An 18,925-nucleotide genomic window follows, 5' to 3' on the forward strand; every position below is an offset into this window, starting at 1 on the left:
CCCTGCTGTTCGGTGCTTGCTCCTTCTAGAAGGTGCCATCAAGAAGTGTGGGGGAAGCCGGACAGTGGGGGTGATGTCCGCCCTAAATGGCTGAATGGGAAGGGGGCTGAGCTGAACTACAACTGAAAGCCGGTGCCTCGTGTGTCCAGACTTGCTGGACCCTTTGGGTTTATTCTGTCTCTCCGTTGCTTTAGATGCCACATTGCTGCTGCTGCAAAGTTTGCATCCCAGTCTGTGGACTCTAGTTAAAGTGGCCTTGCCCACTGCAGCTACCCAAGTGCCCGGCCACACAGGACCCCTCCCACCTGGGCATGGCTCCTTCCACTCCTCCTGGTCCGTCTCCAAGCCCCACCCCCCTGCAGGCCCTCCCTTCTGGAAGCTTCCCTTCCTCTCTGCTCACATCATCCCTCTTGCATGTTGAGGGTCTCCCTAGCAGACGAGCAGCTCCTAGTGCCCAGGGCCAAGGTTATTCACCAAAGCGCATGACCCAGACCTGCCTGCCTCTCTCCCCTCTTCCACTCCACCCAGGTGCTGGGTTTGGTGCCAAGACACAAAAGTGATTCTTAGGAAGTTCTGTTCTGAAGAACTGTTAGCCCAAGGTGGAAAGTAAACACGTGAACACATAGGAATATTGAGAGTCATTTCCGGGGGCACAAGCGGCCGAGGGGGCGTGGGAGGCGCCAGGGGAAGAGAGGGCATTGGAGCGGGTGCAGAGGAGGGTGAGCTGCCCGAGTAGAGGGTGGGGGGCTGGGCTGGCCTCTTCCCTTCAGACTGCAGGCTTTCGTTGAACAAGGTGGTCATTGTGCAAGGTCCAGGCCTGTGCCCTCCTGTGGGCAGGGTTTTTGGGGGACAGGATGACGCTGGCCCTGTGGAATAACTGGTTTGGACTTGGGCCAAAGCAGCATCTTGAGGCTGCGTTCAGTTGTCTGGATTCGCTGGCATAGTCTAGCGCCGGGACTCAGCAGCTGCAGAATGGAGGAAGGGATAGTCTCGGTGTTTGGAAGTTTGGGAAAGGGCTGCCTCAAAGGGTAGCGTGGGGCTCATTTGCGTGAGGAGTTAACACTTCCAAGGCCCAAGGGGGCCACAGAGATGTGGTTGCAGCTGTCAGTTTTATATCTTGTCTGCCCCCCCCCCCCAAAGAAGGTGCCTGCCATGTGATCCAGGATGTGGGACCTGGGGGAGCTTGCTGTCCTCTGGGTATCTGTTGTGGAGAAGCGTGTCCTTCAAAATGTCTTTGCTCTGATTACATATGTGAAAGACCCATTGTGAAAAGGGCGAAAAATGAATTAAAGAAGAAAGCAACGCAGGCCTACGGTTCAGAGACCATCACAGCTAACACTTAGGGCCGTGTCTTCTGGTCAATATTTATTTACAGAGAGGTGAAGAGACGTTGCGGTATGTTGTTATCGATGTCATGTAACGTCCATGTCATGTCCCTCCTTTTCCATTTAGTATCATTTCAGCCCATTTATCTGTGTCATTAAAAAGTGTCTGTAAACTTTTAATGCAAAAATCACAGGGTTTTGAACTTGGCAACGGTTCTTCCCAGTCTTCTTGTTCCATGGAAGGAGGCCCTTGTGTTCCTGACCCCTTCTGGGGACATCAGAGCAGAGAGACCCTGTGAGCTGCCCCCCACCCCTCAGACCCAGCTCCCTGGGTCTCTCTGCCTTCATCCACTGGACGTGCGTTCGTGTCTCCGGCGCACAGGTCTGTGATTGTCCGCCTCAGCAAATGATTCCAGAGACGGGTCTTGATGTCGCTGCTGCCTCCCCAGAACCCTGCCTCCCTCTTTCTGTTTGTAAAATGTCCTTCACTGTGTTTCTAAGAAAAATTGTGCAGATGATAGAGGTATAACTTGTGGTAGTTAATTTTTTAAAGATTTGCTATTATTCTTATTTTATTTATGTTTATTTTTTGGCTATGCGGCATGTGGGATCTTAGTTCCCCAACCAAGGATCGAACTCGTGTCCCCTGTATTGGAAGCATGGGGTCTTAACCACTGGGCAGCCAGGGAAGTCCTGGAGTTAATTCGAGGGGAGAGGTGTTGATGGTGCTGGGAGACAGGTATGAGGGTGGCCATACATGAGGGCACACACCCCGGCTTTTTGACGGGCCAGGCTGTCGGAGGACAGCTGTGGGCCCAGCCGTTCAAGCTGGACACAGCTGGGCCTCTGGGGATAGGAGCAGAATATTGGAGGTTAGATGACCTCACCGTCAGTCGGATGACCAGACCCCTGAGGCCTTGAGTGATGGGATGGCGCTTGCCGACCGAGTCTGCATTTTCACCCACCACTTTACATGATGTAGTATGCGTATCAGATTGGCCGAGGGTACAAAACCGGAGAGCTGTCAAATTCCAGAAGCTCCGGTAGGCTGACAGGAGGAGGGGAATCTAAGATGAATTTAACAGGGTAAAAGGTAAGCTTTGCACTTTGGTTGAGCACAGATTCATTCATTCATGAACGTTCAGGTTTGAGAAAAAAATGGAAAGATGTGGGAGGCTGCTGTGCGCACGCAGTCCTGGCTCCTCCTGGTCGGTCCCCACAGGCAGCACTGCAGCCCCCGAGCTGGCGTGCGCAGCAGGCCCGGCTGGGGGTCTTCTGGGCAGAGCTCCCCGGGGGCCAGGGGGGCCTTTTGTAAGGGAAGGTGGGCTCCCTGCGCCGGGCCCACCTGCACATTCCTGTCCAGATGGGAATTGTCATCGCTGCACAAATGCCTCATCCCTGAAGAGGTGTCGGCTGAGCCGGCTGTGGACCTGTGGGTTGCGTTGTCTTTTAACCACAGTAAATAGACAATTTTCAGAAGTCCAGCTCTCAGACAGCAAGAGAATGAGGCTGGAATGGTCTGGGGACACCAGGCTCCTGTGCCCTGGGGATGACGAGGGGGTGGTGGGCAGGCCGCCAGAGGTTGGCCGGCCTTCTTAAGGGGCCAGAGAGTGTGCAGAGGTGCTGCTGTGGCCCGGGCGGGCGTGGATGTGTGTTTGCTGCTTGTGTCTTTAAGATGACTGTCTTTCTCCTCCCAGGCCAGCCTTGCTGGACGCAAGCCTGTAGGCCCCTGGCAATGGCCCCCCTGCCATTCTCCTCTTAGGCCCCCTTTCAACTTGGGAGCTGCTGGTGCTGACCGCAGCTGCCCACTGACCTCTGGTGTGTCCATTGCCCCTGCCTGGATGAGGGTGTGTCTTAGGAAGTCCTCAGAAAAGCCGCTCCCTAGTCCCCATCCCCTCCTCCGCATTTCCTGTCTCTGCCTGGCTGGCTCTTATTCATCCTTCAGTCTCCATTTAGATGTCACCTCCACCAAGAAGCCTTCCTGGATCCTTAGATAGGACTCAAAGTCTCATCACGGCCCCCTCAAATCCTGTACTCACTAACCTCATGGCACGTGTTGCTTGCCTCATAATCTGATGCACCTGAGTGAACTCCTTGAAAGTAAGAACTGTACATGTTCCCTGTTGCATCAGTGACACCTGGGACAGTGCCTGGCACATAGTGGGTGTTCGGTTAAATGTGTTTTGAATGAATGAAAGGATGCATAGAAGAGACTTCCATTTCATCTCCGAAACCATCCTTTCCCATGGGAAGGGTCAGGTGTGGGAACCACTGGTGTTTTGGTTGGCCCGGGTCACTGGGACAGAGGCAGCCCTCATGGGGCTTATGCTACGCCAAGGGTGGGGCTTCCTGAATCCTTGCCTGCTGCCCCTGAGTGGATTGAATGTAAAGCGTGAGTGCAGTCTCCATGGTAGGCCAGCGGCAAGGGTTGCCCATCTTCCTATTCCTGCCTGCCCACAGCAGGCCCGGGACCCGAGCACTTCCTGTAGCCCCTCTAGGTCTCAGAGAAGCCTGGGGAGGGGGGCTTCCTTATGTGAGACCCTACAGCGGTGGGGGCTTCCCTGGTGGCTCAGATCGTAAAGCGTCTGTCTGCCATGCAGGAGACTGGGTTCAGTCTCTGGGTGGGGAAGATCCCCTGGAGAAGGAAATGGCAGCCCACTCCAGTATTCTTGCCTAGAAAATCCCATCGACGGAGGAGCTTGGTGGGCTATAGTCCATGGGGTCACAAAGAGTCAGACACTACTGAGCAACTTCACTTTCTTTCACTGCAGTGGGGGCAGGGTGGCTTTGTTCCCTGTAGGACCTTCCACCCGGCCTTTGGGGATGAGAGCATAGTTCCATGAGCTCTGCACTCTTCTGGCCCCTAGATTCTGAAACCAGTGGAGAAGTGGACCCCAGCGACTAGCCGCGGGGGACTGCGTTTACATCAAGGTCTTGTCCTGGTGGACAGCTTGGACTGCATGACTGCTTGTTGTGGGGTGACCTGTGCTGTGGAGTGTTTAGGAGCATCCTTGCCTTTACCCCTCAGGTGCCAGTAGATGACCCCCCTCCAGCCCCAGTTATAATGACCAGGAATGTCTCTAGACACAAACACACACACATACACATACACACCATTTTTGCTGGTAGCTCTGGATTTGCAAGCTTGCTCTACAGCCAGAATCAGTGTCCTGCTACTTGAAAAAGTGAAAGTGAAAGGCGCTCCGTTGTGTCTGACTCTTTAGACCCCCATGGACTATACAGTCCATGGAATTCTCAGCCTCACTCTTAAAAATGTTTTCCAATTGTAGGCAGATGGCTGAGCCACTGCTGACCTCTGCCGTTGGGGCAGAGTGTGGGGAAGGACCAGGTTAGAATGTCGTTTCTCCCGCCAGGTCAGATAAGCCCCACGTCCCCCACAGGGAGGGAGGTGAGCAGTGTCATTTTTTAAAAAGATATGTATTCATTTGACTGCACCGGGTCTTAGTTTAGGCGTGCAGGACCCAGTTCCCTAACCAGGAATTGAACCCGGGCCCCCTTGGGAGTGTAGCACCTTAGTCCACCAGACCACCAGGGAAGGCCCAGCAGTGTCATTCTTGCAGAAGAACCCAGGTGTAAGGACAGGGACAGAGGGACAGACCCGACCAGCTCACGTCACATGGGACCAGTCTACAAGGGGCAGCTTTCAGCTGGCCTACTGACGGGGGCCTCAGTGGCCCCTCTCACGCGGTCACTGCTTCACCCCCACACTTCTGTGGGACCCCAGCCCCTCCGCTGTGCTAAGACACCAAGCAGCAGTCCCACCAGAGTGTGTTTAGACTGAGCCGGGGGAAGTGGGAGGCTTCCCTGAGGAAAGGACCATGGGGGCCGAGGAGATAGCGGCTCTGGGTCCGGCCTTGGCAGTCAGAGCCCTCAGGCTTCTCCGCTGTGAACGGAGTGAGCCAAGGCTGGGATCAAAGCTACAAACACGGGGATGAGAGGCGGGCAGAGCCCCAGCTGTGAATGGCCTCCACCTAGCACCCGTGCATGACAGTCGCTCTGCAAATGTTCTTTCTTATCGTCCTTCCAGGAGACCCCCCCACCCCGAGCACCTGGGGCCCCCAGAGGCCACGGACCTGACCCTGGTTGCTCGGGTCTGTGAGGCCGCCCGAGCTGCTGTGGTTGATCGGAGTGGGGGACTCGGGGACTCCAGCACTTCCTCAGCTCCAAGGTGGCAGAAATGCAGTGCCCTGGGCTGAACCCCAGAGGGTGTCTGGGGGCAGGGCCTAGGCATCGGCATTTGAGTGAGCAGGCCAGCTCCAGGCTTGTGTTCTGATGAGTGGGAGGTGGGCCCTGGAGGGGAGGTCTTGGGAGACTATGGGTGGGAGGCATCTCTTTGCCACCGAGTCCTCCAGTGTGGACGCTCTGCCAGGAGCCCTGAGCCTCCTGGGCCGGGCTGGCAGGGCTGTAATCACCCCACGAGACACCGGGCTGGTTTCAGTCGTGGACGTGGAACAGAGAGACGTGTGGGCAGCTCCCAGCAAGAGCCGTCTACACTGGGGTAGTGGTGGGACTCCGCGTCGCCTGGCTGAGCCATGTCGCTAATAGGATTCGCAGAGCCTTTCGGCTGCCGCAGGAACCCAGAAGCTGCTCGTTTGTGGGGGAATGAATAATTTATTTGTGTTTTCAGATGACTTATCCCTTCATCACGGATACGGCGGCTCAGCTACACGCGCTCTCTGTTGGCTGCGGAATAAGAGGCTTCACGGGAGGACTTGCCTTAATCCTCCACGGCCGCCCGTTTGCAGGCTGCTATGCAGGCTGCGTTTCAGGGACGCCCAGATCCTCTCTGGTGCTTTCCTTTCTTTGTGGGGAAGTTATGCTTTTCCTCCTGGCCACCTGCTTCAGGAAGCACAGCCCGGGCACCAGCTGGCCTGGTGGGGGTGGTTTCAGGGTGGACCGGCAACTAAGGTGTTAATACCAACGATGCAGCTGAGTTCTGTCTGGAGGAGGGGGCGGTTTCCAGTTTCTGTGTGTGACCAGCTGAAAGCTACACACGATTGCAATCACCCTTAAAAATCCCCAATTTTCTCCTGTGCCAGTGCCCACATTGCCCCCTCCCCACTCCCTCAGTGACCTTCCTGACTCCAGCCTCAGTTCTGCTACTCTTTCTGCCCAGGCTGCCACAACCATTTTCCTCCTAGGCCCTTGCCCAAGGGCCCTCTGTGGCTCCCTATTGCCACAAGCCACCTGGCCCCAGCGTTCAAGGCCCTCCATGGTCTGGCTGTGTCATTCACCGCAGCCTCATCTAGAATCTCCTTTCCCTCTGAGCGGCCTGCTTGCTGATTCACTCATTAGACACCGACTGCCTCCAGGCCCCGTGCTTGGGACACGTGGGAACAGAATGCGGCCCTCCCAGAGCTGTCTAGAAGGGCCAGGAGCCCCAGCAGGCGGCTTCCAGGCAGCCTCACGGACCCCCGGGGGCCCCAGGAAGGAGGGGAGGCCACATGGGAAAGAGTCTCTGGATTTCTCCACATCCTCAGCCTGCCGCATTTGGTGGGATTGAGGCTTCAAGGGCACCTGGACTGGGGCCTGATTACCCGGGTCCTCACATGGCAAGTGCTGGGGCCTTGGGACCACCAGGGCCTTCAGAGAGGGCGAGGGGTGAGTGTCTGGAGCCTGACCTGCTGATACTCTGCTGATACTCTGGAACCTGGACTGCTCTGCGGGGAGCTTGGCCGGGAGCCCCTCAGCCCATCCTTCCTGCCTCTGCAGAGACCCCCACCACAGGGCCCACCCTCTGCCCTACTTTGCATGTCTTGCTTAATTACTCTAAAATAATTAGTGCCACTTTCCTTGCTCCTTTATTGCTCCTGGAGGGCAGGGTTTAGTCCCTGGCAGGTCCTGTGGCCTGCAGGGCCTGGTCGGCTCCGCTGGCAGAGCACTATCTGGCTGTGTGACCTTGGGAAAGTGGCTTAACCTCTCTGAGCCTATCTGTTGGTGGCCGATGATCCTGAGACAGGGGCAGTGGGTGTGAGTACACCCAGTAGTCCTGAGGTAGAGCCTTAAACGCTAGGAGTTTAAGGAGCTTCCTTGTGAATTTGTTACCTCCTGTGGTTCCTGCAGCCCCCCCTGGGAGTTCATGGGATGGGAGCAGCCCTGAAGGATGGGCGACTTGCCCAGGGCCACATGGTGACATGTCAGAGTCCAAATCCGACATGCTTGGGACCATTTCCATGAGAAGGGGGTGCCTGGTCCCCAGCCTCCACTTCGGGTGCTCTAGTACCTGCTGTCCAGGGGTGGCAGATGCCGTAAGGGCTCCCCCCTCCCCCACCCCAGCTAAGACTGACCACACAGTGGCTGTCTGGGGGCAGAACGTGCCCCACATAGAAATGGCTGCATAGGCTTTGGATTCCTCCCCGCTCCCTGCCTCCCTGGACCCGCCGGTGTTTCCCCCGTGGCCGCCTCATTGTTCTCTGTTGGCAAAGCTTTGCTTTTTCTTCCTCCCTCCGGAACAGGAGGCGCCTCAGACGCCGCCGGGAAGAACTCCAGGCAGGGATTTTATGGCCCCTGGTCCCTTTGGCATCAGGAGCTGGTTGGGGGGAGTGGATGCGTGGCCTGAGCACCGGAGGTTCCAAGAATTCATTAGTGGGCAATGAGCCATTTTATTTTCGTTCCTGCCCACGGAGAATCAGGAGTGAACAAGCTTGGATTTTATGTCGGAAGGAAAAGCAGCGCCTTTAGAAGTGACCTGCCACCCCTACCCCCGCCCCCACCACTGGGGGGTCCCAAGGAGGTCCCCCCTTTTTGCCTCCCTCAGTTCCAGGGACTCTTACCATCCTTTCCCCTGTACCCAGTATGTTTGTAGCATTCTCTGGTTGTCAGAGTTCTACAACAATTGTGCTTAAAATGAAAAGGTGAACTCCTTGCCCTGTCCTCTGAGCCCCTGCTCTCCCCACCCCTTGCTGCTCCCCACTTCTGTCTGTTGGCCATGCTTCGGCCACACTGATTTTCTTGCCACTCCCTGACGATGCCAAGCATGCTCTACCCCAGGGCCTTTGCATTTGCTGCCCCTTCTGCCTAGAGTCCTCATCATAAGTCTATCCCTTCCTCTTCACATGTGTCCCTGACTCTGAGCATCCAAGCAAGAGTTACCTCAGTTGCTTAGTCATGTCCAACTCTTTGTGACCCCATGGAACTGTTGCTTGTCAGGCTCCTCTGTCCATGGGATTTCCCAGGTAGCAATACTGGAGTGGGTTGCCATTTCCTTCTCCAGGAGATCTTCCACATCCAGGGATCGAACCTGCGTCTCCTGCACTGGCTGGCAGATTCTTGACCATTGAGCCACCCGGCAGTCTTCATTAAATCACTTCATTTTATTCTTTTCCCAGCAGTTTGTGATCTGCTTACTTTCTCCGTTGCTGTCTTGTTATTGGAAAGGAAACCTTTCAGAGCTTCATCTGTGTCATGTGTCGTGGAGGTTTGTTCCAATTCTTCTGTGGTCCTCCAGGTACCAACACACTACAGGTTGTCATCCATCGATGGTAGGTGGACGTGAGGACAGTTTCCTCTAGGGGCTTTTATAAGTCGTGCAGCTGTGAGCCTTCTTGCTTGTGTCATTGGTGGACCTACGTCCATCTTTCTGTTGGGAGTATATCAAGGAGCTGAATTTCTGGGCCATGGAGTTTGTGTAGTCATCTTTAGTAAATATGTTGTTTTTTCAAAATGGTTGGAGATTGTAGGTTCCTTTTGTTTTGTGACCGGACCCTGGTGATGGGAGGGGACATGGGAGCTACAATAAGATGTTGTGAGCACTCTCTGGAAGCTGGGAATGCAGCCGGCGCCCAGGGCCCCAGATGACCAGAGGGCTGGTGAAGGTGCTGGCCCTGGCCACGCAGGGCTCAGGGTTTAGCTCACTGTCTCCTTGGGGCACTCTCCAGCCCTGCCCTCTTTTGTGGAGCGTTCCGGCTGTGTGGTCTGACCTGCGAGTCTTGGCTTCTGTGGTATGTTCTATGGCTTTCCCATCCCCGGGGACATCTGCAGGATACACAGCCCCTTCAACTCAGTTTTGGTTTTTTGTTTTTGTTTTTTTTAATATTTATTATTTGGCTGTATCGGGCCCTAATCGTGGCATGTGGATCTCTGTTGCATCATGCAGGTCTCTCTAGTTGTGGCACTCAGGCTTGGTTGCCCTGCAGGTCATGTGGGATCTTGGTTCTTTGACCAGAGATTGAACCCGTGTCACCTGCATTGCAAGCTGGATTCTTAGCCCCTGACCAGCAGGGAAATCCCTCTAATTCAGCTATTGAATTGAGCAGTGGAGGAAAGTGCCATTGTGTTGTGCCAAATGTCTGTGTGAAAGTATTTGGTGAGCTACCGCCCTGATTACCTGGGGACCATGGTGGAATTAGTCATCCTAAAACCACAGTCACCTCAGAAAATAGTCATAATCCAAAACCCATCTGTCTCTGACTCCAGACCCACTGTATTTTTCTCCCTTGGGGACTTTGCTTCCTAATTAAGTTGGATTTCCAGATATATTAAAATAATTTGTCATCTCTTGAGCACACATTCGCCCCTGGTGCAAGCGGGCAGATCAGAGTCAGCCCGGGAGGCCTGGGTCCGGGCAAGAGGAGGTGTTGAACCCTGGCAGGAGGAAGCTTGTATAACTGCCTTTCAAGGACTGGTCAGCAAGGATGCTGGACACTGAGCCCTCCAGGCCTGGGCCCTAGAGGAGGAACTAGCCCCAGAAATAGCCCTAGAACCCTCATTTGTTAGCTGGTGGTTTGCAGTCAGCACCCTGGGGTGACGGACCGGGCGGTTTCAGGGACTGAACTCCTTCAGCCCGGACCCAGCATGTATCCAGAGGGACTCCTCCCTCCCCAGCCGCCCCGCAGTGCGCCAGATCACCTCCTGGAATGCAAGCGATCCCTGGAGCTTGGTTTGACTGCCCATCCCCGACATCTAGCACATGACATCTGAGGGTACTCGGTTGGGCTGTGGGTTCCTCGGAAGTGGGCCAGTGTCCCCTGCACCTAATGCTCTCTGCAGGCCCTCAGCAAGTATTTGGGGTGCATGCTGGGGGCGGGGTGGGGAGCGTGTCTTCAAGGCAGTTTTGCAGCTCAGCTGAGATCCGAGGTTGCCAGGTTCTCACGGTTGGCCACGGTGATGAGCTCTGAGAGCTATATCCCCCGGCTGCAGAGCTGGGAAGCCCTGTGGTTTGCCCCCATGTTCCTGTGAACCTGCTCTTTGCCCTTCTATCTTCTGGGGTAGAGAAGTACAAGAACGCTGGCCTAGACTCCGGTTTGTTTGTTTTTTAATAACTTTATTAAGATACAACCCACGTACTGCACAATTCACCCATATAAAGTATACAATGCAATGGCCTTTAGTACATTTACCAAATACATGTGCAACTGTCACTGCAGTCAATTTTAGAATGTTCCATCACCCCAAAAGAATGTTCATCACCCTAAAAGAATGTTCCGTCACCCAAAAAGAATGTTCCATCATCCCAAAACGAGACCCCATACTCTTTATTTATTTTTGTTGATTTAATTCATTCATTTCATATTTTTCTTTTAGCAAGCATCAGATAACATGAACAAAGTTGTGTTGCTCATTACAATTAAATTCTTTTTTGCTTTATATAAGTTATACACATACTAAAGTGGGTAAAATTCACTAAAGTAAATTAGAAGTATTCCAGAACTTTGACGTTTACTTCTCTAAGTTAGGACAAAAGAAAGCTTGTCAAGTTTCCCTGGGATCACTGTCATGCGGCACACTGAATGACTACATGCTGCTTTTAAGTTAACATTTGCCATTTTTTAAAGGCTAATTTTAGGTTACAGTTAAAATAATTTTTATCTCAAGTTTGGTGAAAGAACTGGCCATACAAATCCTGTTCATAACCATATGGGCCATTTAAAAAAATAAATAATAAAAATAAAACTATACCTGTAATCAAGAAAATTCTACTCATCCTGCTAGGAAAAAACAGCTACCAATAAGTAATTTTAGAATACTTTAAATACAGATGGAATTTATAATAACCAGATTTCATTGTATCTTGCTTTATTGATTCTTAATGCTTCTCTTTTAATTTTAAAGTAGCAGATTACTTCAAAATAAAGCCACACTGCTTAGTATTTTATAATTTCATTCTTTTATAAGTTTAAGACTCCCCCAAAAGTCCAGATCCAGGATTATAAAACAAGCAACCTTCAGAATATATTTTGTTTGGTAGGCAGAATGGTTCTTAATCTTTGGAAGTATAACACCTTGATGCAGTACTTATTTGCTTGAGATAACCACAACAGTTCCCCACATTGTCACTTTCTAAGCTTGAAATGTGATACTGATACCCTGTTTTTAATACCATAAAACACAGTTCTTGTTGAGTTGCTCAGTCGTGTCCGCCAACTCTTTGAGACCCCATGGACTATATGGTCCACCAGGCTGCTCTGTCTATGGGATTCTCTAGGCAAAAATACTGGAGTGGGTTGTCATTTCCTCCTCCACCCCAAACCCCTTCAGTTCAGTTCAGTCGCTCAGTCGTGTCCGACTCTTTGCGACCCCATGAACTGCAGCACGCCAGGCCTCCGTGTCCATCACCAACTTCCAGAGTTTACCCAAACTCATGTCCATTGAGTTGGTGATGCCATCTAACCATCTCATCCTCTGTCATCCCCTTCTCCTCCTGCCTTCAATCTTTCCCAGCATCAGGGTCTTTTCAAATGAGTCAGCTCTTTGCATCAGGTGGCCAAAATATTGGAGTTTCAGCTTCAACATCAGTCCTTCCAATGAACACCTAGGACTGATCTCCTTTAGGATGGACTGGTTGGATCTCCTTGCAGTCCAAGGGACTCTCAAGAGTCTTCTTCAACACCACAGTTCAAAAGCATCAATTCTTCTGTGCTCAGCTTTCTTTATAGTCCAACTCTCACATCCATACATGACTACTGGAAAAACCATGGCCTCGACTAGATGGACCTTTGTTGACAAAGTAATGTCTCTGCTTTTTAATATGCTGTCTAGGTTGATCATAACTTTCCTTCTAAGGAGTAAGCATCTTTTAATTTCATGGCTGCAATCACCATCTGCAGTGATTTTGGAGCCCAAAAACTAAAGTCTGACACTATTTCTACTGTTTCCCCATCTATTTGCCATGAAGTGATGGGACCAGATGCCATGATCTTAGTTTTCTGAATGTTGAGATTTAAGCCAACTTTTTCACTCTCCTCTTTCACTTTCATCAAGAGGCTCTTTAGTCCTTCTTACTTTCTGCCATAAGGGTGGTGTCATCTGCATATCTGAGGTTATTGATATTTCTCCCGGCAATCTTGATTCCAGCTTGTGCTTCTTCCAGACCAGCGTTTCTTATGATGTACTCTGCATATAAGTTAAATAAGCAGGGTGACAACATACGGCCTTGACATACTCCTTTTCCTATTTGGAACCAGTCTGTTGTTCCATGTCCACTTCTAACTGTGTGCTGCTTCCTGACCTGCATATAGGTTTCTTAAGAGGCAGGTCAGGTGGTCTGGTATACCCATTTCTTTCGGAATTTTCCACAGTTTGTTGTGATCCACACAGTCAAAAGCTTTGGCATAGTCAATAAAGCAGAAATAGATGTTTCTCTGGAACTCTCTTGCCTTTTTGATGATCCAATGGATGTTGGCAATTAGATCTCTGGTTCCTCTGCCTTTTCTAAAAGCAGCTTGAACATCTGGAAGTTCATGGTTCATGTATTGCTGAAGCCTGGCTTGGAAAATTTTGAGCATTACTTTACTAGCGTGAAAGGAGTGCAATTGTACAGTTGTTCGAGCATTCTTTGGCATTGCCTTTCTTTGGGATTGGAACGAAAACTGACCATTTTCAGTCCTGTGGCCACTGCTGAGTGTTCCAAATTTGCTGGCATATTGAGTGCAGCACTTTCACAGCACCATCTTTGAGGATTTGAAATAGCTCAACTGGAATTCCATCACCTCCACCAGCTTTGTTCGTAGTGATGCTTCCTAAGGCCCACTTGACTTCACATTCCAGGATGTCTGGCTCTAGGTGAGTGGTCACACCATCGTGATTATCTGGGTCGTGAAGATCTTTTTTGTATATATAGGTTATACACATACTAAAGTGGGTACGATTTTGGCTACCACCTTTAGCTACCACGTCTCATTCCCCTATCCACCTGTCCCCAGCCCTAAGACATCGTTAGTCTACTTTCTGTCTCTATAGATTTCCTATTCTGGACATTTTCTATAACAGAATCATACAACATTTGTCCTTTTGTGCTGGTTTCACTTAGCATAATGTTTTCAAGTTTCATCCATATTGTAGCACACGTCAATACTTCTTTTTATGGCTAAATGATATTACACTGTATGAAAATACCACATTTTGTTTATCCACTCATATAGTAATGAACATTTGGGTTGTTTAATAATGCTGTTATGAACAAGTTTTTTTATGGACTTTTTTTATGGACGTTTGTTTTCTTTTCTCTTGGGTTTATTCCTAGGGGTGGAGTTTCTGGGTTGTATGATAACTGTATGTTCAGTCATTTGAGAAACTGCTAAATTGTTTTCCAAAGTGGCTGCACCATTTACATTACCAACAGCAGTGGGATCCAATTTCTCCAAATCCTCACCAACACTTGCATGGATCTGACGTTTTCTTTTCCAAAAATTTTAGTGAGTGTGAAATGATACCTCATTGTGCTTTTGATTTGCATTTATCTAATAACTAACGATGTTGAACACCTTTTCTTTCATTTAAAAAATATTTATTTATTTAATTTTGGCTGTGTTGGGTCTTTGTGGCTGCACACACTTGTCCCTAGCTCCAGCGAGCGGGGGCTACTCTCTCGCCTCAGCTAGCGGGGGCCAGTCGTGGTGCTCAGGCTTCTCACTGCGGTGGCTTTTCTTGTTGTGAGGCACAGGCTCTAGGGCTCCAGTAGATGTGGCTCCTGGACTCTAGAGCACAGGCTCAGTAGTTGTGGGGCGCAGGCTTAGTTGCACCACAGTATGTGAGGTCTTCCTGGATCAGGAGTGGAACTCACGTCTCCTACATTGCAAGGTGGATTCTCAATCACTGGACCACCAGGGAAGCCCCTGTAGTAAGTTTTTAAATTGAGAGCTGTGAGTTCTACTTTGTCTCTCTCTCTTGTTTTTTTTTTTTTCAGAACTGTTTCGACTGTTCTGCATCCTTTGAGGTTCCACATGAATTTTATCATCAGCCAAATACAAAGTAGTAAGCTGACATTCTGAGGGGGAACCTAAGAGTTAGTGTGGGGAGTGTTGCCATCTTAACAGTGTTAAGTCTTCTGATCTATGAACATGGGACATTTTCCCACTTATTTGGATCTTCTTAATTTTTTCCAACAATGTTTTGTAGTGTTCAGAGTACATTTTGCATTTCATTTGTTAAATTTATTTTATAAATTTTAAAATAATTTTTTATGCTATTGCTAACAGAATTGTTTTCTTAATGAAGTTTGTTAACTTCATTTTTGGATTTTTAGGAGGCCAGTGCCTTATCCATTAAGCCACTGGGGCACTTCATTTTTGGATTTTTAATTGTCTGTATATAGAAATACACTTAATTTTTGTATGTTGATCATGTATCCAGCAACCTTGCTTAAATTATGTCATTAGTTCTATTACATTTTTTTAGTGGATTCCTTAGGATTTTCTATATAAAAGATCATGTCATCTGCAAATAGAGATAATTTTACTTCTTTTCCAGTTCAGATGCCTTGTATTTTTTTCTTGCCTAGTTGCCCTGGTTAGAACCTCTAGTATAATGTTGAATTGAAGTGACAGGAGTGGGCATCCTTGTCTTGTTCCTGATCTAAGGGAAAAAGCATCTGGTATTTTTACCATTAAGTATGATGTTGGCTGTGAGTTTTTCACAGATATCCTCTGTCAGACTGAAGAAGTTTCCTTCTGTTCTTAGTTTGAATGTTCTTATCATGGAAGGATGTTGGATTTTGTCAAGTGCTTTTTCATCATCTGTTGAGATTAGCATGTGATTTTTGCTTTTTATTTTACCTTATGATGTACTACATTAATTGTTTTCAGATGGTAAACTATCCTTGCATTCCTGAGATAAATCCCACTTGGTATGTATAAATCTTTTTATTATGTTACTAGATTTGCTATGCTGGGTTTTTGTTTGTTTGTTTGTTTGTTTTTTGAGGGCTTGTTTATTTTTCTTTTTATCCTTGTCCATTAGGGACATTGGTCTGTAGCTTTCTTCTCTTGTGGAGACTTTGTCTGGTTTTGCTATCAAGGTAGTACTAGCCTCATAGAATCAGTTGGGAAGTGTTCCCTCCTCTGTTTTTTGGAAGACTTTGTAAAGAATTGTTATTAATTCTTTAAATGTTTATAGAACTCAGCAGTGAGACCATCTGGGCCTGGTGGGGACTTTTCTTTGTGAGTAATTTTTTGGTTACTAATTCAGTCTCTTGCCTTGTTAGAGGTATTTCAAACATCCTTCTTCTTGAGTCAGTTTCAGCAGTTTGTGTCTTTCAAGTTGGCTTAGATTCTTACAAGCGTGTTTTCAAGGCTTCTCTGTGCTCTTTTAGTCCTTGTTGACATCTATTGCATCTTCCTATGAGCAAGTATTTTTTATGTGTGTGCATTTGCTCACGGAATCTTTTAAGAGGCTGATGAACTAGGTAGGATTATCATCATCTCCATTTTACATCCTGGAAGACTGAGGCAGAGAGAAGGTAGATAATGGGTCACACAACTAGGAAACAGTAGAGCTGGGGTTTGAGCCCAAGCAGCCCAGCTACGGAGCCCTCTCTGCTCTGCCAGAGCCTTGCTCTGTGCTAGGAGCTGGGAGTACCAAGATGAGTCAAAGCTGGTCACAGCCTGAGTCACTCCCCCAGAGACCCCAGACCTAGGAGGGGGAGGTGCCTTGGGCATAAAGTGAACAAACAGCTGGGAGGTGAGGATGGGCCCCAGGAGAAAGGGACCCAGGTGAAGCGGGCCTTGAAGGAGGGTCCAATGCAGGGGGTGTGTGGGGGTGAGTCAGGGAGTGTGCTCCCTCCCCAGGGCTTTTGTCTTCTCCCTCTCCGCTCTCCCAAGTGCTCAGAGAGAGGACAGGGCATCACAGCCTGTGCATGCTGGTGCCCCGCCTGGCAGGAGCTTGGAGCACTAGGCTTGGGCCCAGGAGGTCTGTTTGAATCACCCAGGCATCCACAGTTTGTTCTCCTGAGAGGAAGTGGCATGGCCATTTGTAAGACAATTGAGAGACAGAAATCAGGAGCAACCAGACCTAACTCAACATAATTATTTCTGCATAATGACTTCTGCTCCTTGATTCCGTCTCCAGTGATGACTGTCATCTGTATCTGTCACAGGAAAGCTGGTGGCCGGGGAGCCCCTGTGGCTTAGCTGATAGAGCCAGGAGGAAATTTGCAATTCGAGTTAATGGAGTGTTCCCAAGCAGACTGGGAGCCAGAGGCCTCTGGGAGGATGGCTCCTCCTGCTGGGAAACCTGGGATCAGAGCTGGCCTAGCCTCCCCAAGGGATCCGGCCTGTCCACCATGTCACAGCTGGGGACACTGAGGATGGCGGGGGTCACCGGGCTCACCCCAGTCACAGGGTCGTGCGGCACAGAGGAGCACCTCTGCTGTCCCCACCCCGCAGAGCTCTTCCCAGGAGAGCTGGGGCGTGTCTGGTGAGAAAGGATGGTGTCCACCGGGACTAGGAAAGCTGTCACTGTCCCTGAGCTGATCCTTGAGCTTGATGTTCATGCAGGGCTGTCCCCCAGAGGCTAGAAATGGTGGGGCCTTTGTGCAGACTGACCTGAAGCCAGGGGAGGCCCCCCTGTGACATTAATTGTGCAGAGTGGCTGGCGGGCGCCACCCCCCACCACCACCCCCTGCAGGAGGACCACAGGCCTGGGGCACATATGATCCAACTCTGGAAAAGCAAAAGCCCCCTAACCGGAGGGACCCATGGCATTCCCACACCTCCTATAAGCTCCTGTGATTGACAAGGACATCTGGAAAGAGCAGAGCTAGGTTTTGGGGTGTGCATTTTGGACACCCCACTTGGCCATGTGTGACCTTGACATGCATCCCCAAATCTGTTTTGCTTCTCTGTAAACTGGGGGGTTAGAATGAACCCTCCCCGCCAGGGCTGATAAGAGGTCAAGATGATAAAACGACCATCAGACACATTGCTTCTAGCACATTCTGCTGCTGATTCCAACTTACTGGTTTTCACCAGGGAGGGCCCTTGACCCTGTCCAGGCTTTAATTTCTCTGAATGTCCAAGCAGGGCTCCAGAGTCATGAGATGGCTTAACTGAGATCATTGACGTGAACACGCCTTTAGAAAAATAGGGGACGAGGCGAGCAGAGAGGGATTTTAGGGCAGGGAAGCTGCCTCATATGATATTAATATTATAACGTCAATGGTGAAGGACACGGGAGCCTGGCGTGCTGCTGTCCATGGCATCGCAAAGAGTTGGATGCGACTGAGCAACCGAGCAACAGGACATTATACATTTGTTCAAACCCACAGAATGTACACCACCAAGAACGAGCTCCTGTGAGCTGTGGCTTGGGGGCAGTGACAGGTATCCGTGTAGGTCCACCAGTTGTAACAAAGGTACCCCAGTCTGTAGAGGGAGGATGGTGAATGTGAGGAGGGTTGTGTCTGGGGACAAGGAGTAAGTGGGAACACTGTACTTTCTGCTCTGCTTTGCTGCGAACAAAAAAACTGCTCTAAAAAATAAAGTCTATTAAGAGTGTTACATGTAAGTATATTCAGGTGTATATGTGTATATATAAAGTACGTCAGTGACCTCCAGTAAGCATTTCTGGTGGGGAGGTGCTTTGTGTTTGCACTCCAGGCCTTGAATCCTAGCAGTGAGTGTCAACGATGCAACGGGCATATGAAGCCCTGTGTTGCTGAAGCAGGGTAGAATTCCTGATGTTCATGATGTTCATGAACAGCCTCCCCTGGCTGCAGGTCAGGCTGAGCACAAGTGCACTGTGCTTGCAGTCATGTCCATGGGATGCATTTGGGGGCACTCATTTCTCAAACACGGATTATTTATTGAGTGCCTGCTGCATGCAAGCTCTGAGCCAGGCACCGGCTACCCAGAAATGAAGGCACAGACTCTCTGCCCTTGTGGAGCTCACAGTCAGCTCAGGGGAGATGCAGCCCTCATTCTGCAGGGGCGAGGGGCGCCCTGCCAGCACCCAAGGAGGAAGAGGACCTTGTATTACGAGAGGATCATGGAGAAATGTGTGTAGATTGTACGGAAGCGACTGGCGAGGAAGTCAGTGGGCTCTGGGTCTGGGTGGCCCTGCCGCACATGACCGGTCTGTCCTCTCTTCCAGGGCATGGTCTAGCAGCCTGGGCCAGGACGTGGAAGCAGCCTCCGAGGTTCTGACCCCTGCTTTCTCTCCACTTCCGCTCAGCCTTGGGTAAGTGCTCCAGTGCGGGGGGTGGCGGGTGAGATGGGGTGAGGACAGGGCGCTGAGGGGCCTCTACCTCTCTGTGGGGTCCTGTCCTCCACGTGCCGGCGTGTGGGGACTTGACCCAGCTCAGTGGAAAGAATGGGGAAGGCTTTAGAGGGGCAGTCTGCCCAGCACCTCCATGAGGGCGCAATCTC

The 18,925-nt window shown here is 50.4% G+C and overlaps 1 protein-coding gene across 1 annotated transcript in view; it reads left to right on the forward strand.

Moving 5' to 3' along the window:
- The window catches only part of HPCAL1 (hippocalcin like 1), a 114,834-nt gene that overhangs the window by 68,013 nt on the left and 27,896 nt on the right, over positions 1–18,925 (forward strand). Inside the window, exon 2 of the mRNA XM_061154810.1 lies at positions 18,651–18,737. The gene's annotated coding sequence lies outside the window, so the exon portion shown is untranslated. The remainder of the gene's footprint in view (positions 1–18,650; positions 18,738–18,925) is intronic.

Source organism: Dama dama, chromosome 11 (genome assembly GCF_033118175.1).
Source record: "Dama dama isolate Ldn47 chromosome 11, ASM3311817v1, whole genome shotgun sequence".
Lineage (NCBI taxonomy): Eukaryota > Metazoa > Chordata > Mammalia > Artiodactyla > Cervidae > Dama > Dama dama.